The 2105-nt window shown below is 38.6% G+C and overlaps 1 long non-coding RNA gene across 1 annotated transcript; it reads right to left on the reverse strand.

The window, feature by feature from the left end:
* Positions 1-936: 936 nt before the first annotated feature.
* On the reverse strand, positions 937-1842 carry LOC121188755. The gene is made up of 3 exons (XR_005894739.1): positions 1565-1842; positions 1307-1360; positions 937-1009 (listed from the first exon to the last, which is right to left on the reverse strand). It is a non-coding gene; the product is annotated as an uncharacterized LOC121188755 (long non-coding RNA).
* Positions 1843-2105: the final 263 nt, after the last annotated feature.

A 2105-nucleotide genomic window follows, 5' to 3' on the forward strand; every position in this document is an offset into this window, starting at 1 on the left:
GGCCCAACAGGCACCATCTTTTCAAATGTGAGGATTCTAATTAATAATAATAGTGCCACAATGTGTTTTTTAGCTTGTAAATATGAAATAAGATTAGAAGAGATGAGTTATGACATGAGATAACAGAATACAGTAAACAAACTTAGAACAAACTAAACTTAAACAAAATGAGTCCAATATAGCAGAAACTCTAAACTGAAACTGAATGTTGTTTTGTTAAGAACGAAGTAATGTAAAGATAGAATTTAACGTGTAGTGACAACAAGATAAACAGATGTCAGCATATTTTAAATCGAAACCTTAAACTTTGTTCTTGAGAGCTGTGATTCTATTCTTAACATAGAACTTAACAGCCAACCAGTTTCTGTCTTTAAGGGCACCTTTTTCTGCTTTAAGGCACTTATCACAATCGCTTTTCCCAGGAACTCGACATGATGTGATGAACGACATCATGTGCTTTTCCACAGCAACGATTTCTGCTTTCTCCCACATTCTTCTCTTGAAAGGCTGGCGACCTGTAAAACAATTATGATGAATAAATATTTCTTTTTCTCAATGGAAGTGCTACAGAAATATTACTTTAGGAGCAAAACTCAATCAACACTAGTTTTAGGTTGCTTAATTTGCAAAAAAGGATGTAATTGAATAGGAAACTTCATGTGTGTGGATCAGAGTTTTATGGAGTGAGGATGGATATGTTTGTGTTGTCTTTGTCTGAAAAGAATTTGTCATTGTCAATGATTTGAGTGTTGAGCTCTGTGCCCACACTGTCTGTGACAGTGCAGCACCATAAAAAAACATTGACACTCAAGCATTATTTCAACCATAGAGGAAAAGCAAACAATTACAAATTTTGATCTTAAAGCCTTACCTCCTCCTCTTTTTGGTGATTGGCGATGGAATGGTCCTGGAGGGGTCGTGGTGCCTTGCTGTGGTGCTTCATCAATATAGCTCACATTTGACATTGTGGGCTCATTCTCTTCTCTCTGGCTGGATGTGATCTGACTTTCTGAAAACCAGAAAGCAAATTTCAAAAAACATCATTTAAGAATTATTAGTCATACCACAGTAAATAAGAGATGTTCCAAGATTTACCCAAGAGCTACTATTCTGGCCAGTGTGGGCATATTTTAGTGGATTGGTATTGGCTAATGTAAATCTGATCCTCTCTTTATTGTATATTGTGCTTTTCCCACCCAAGATAGTTAAGGACTTCAAGATCAGAGCAAAAAAAAAAAACTTAATCAGCGCATCCCTTCAGTACGGATATCACTGCATACATAACCATAGTCACATTTAAAACTACCTTGTGAGCCTGACTCACACACATCTTCAGTGTCGCTGTCGAGGTGAACATTCTCTGTGAGTTGGTAGGAGATTGGAAGAGGGGGTAGGAGAGAAAAATGACTTAGTGAAGGCAAAATGCAATTCATTTGATTCTGACAAATTCATTCATTAATTCCCTAGCATAACACATATAACATCTTTGAGATCACATTTAATCACTTTAGATCAGGACATTGTCTTTTATTCAGAAACATCTTAAGAAAGAAGTAATTAGTACCCTCAGGATCAATGCTGATGTCATCAAGGGTCTTGCCCTTGAATTCTGCCAGACGTCCCTTTTCCAGAGCCATGAGAACTTTGCTAACTTTAGCAAGTTGGAGAGTGCCCTCAGGAAGTCTGTAGAACTGCCGATGCACTCTTATATCATGGCCAAGAAAATCAGCTAACTGATCCAGTTCTGTGTTACTGAGGTTAAGAACTTGAGACAAAGTTCCTGTTTGTTTGCGTAGTTTTGTAGAAGTGAGGCTTTCAGGACTTTTTGCACCACAGACCTTGGCAAAGTGTCGAAGGCAATCTGAACCACGGTAGCAGGTAAAGGCTGATGGTCTTGCAAATAAGTATGTGTTCTCATGAGGAACTCCACACTCCTGCCGTTTGCTGACAAGCAGATCCAATGCTTTCTGCATTCCTGGCGTTAAAAGCACAGGAACTTTTCTTCCCCTTTTTCCTCTTATCTCTATCCTCCTGAAGTGTTGACAGAGTTTCTTCTCCAGGTCTGAGAGTGCGACATTTGCATCTTCTTGAGGGTCTGATGGGTT

Source organism: Toxotes jaculatrix, chromosome 10, assembly GCF_017976425.1.
Source record: "Toxotes jaculatrix isolate fToxJac2 chromosome 10, fToxJac2.pri, whole genome shotgun sequence".
In the NCBI taxonomy this organism is placed as follows: Eukaryota; Metazoa; Chordata; class Actinopteri; family Toxotidae; genus Toxotes; species Toxotes jaculatrix.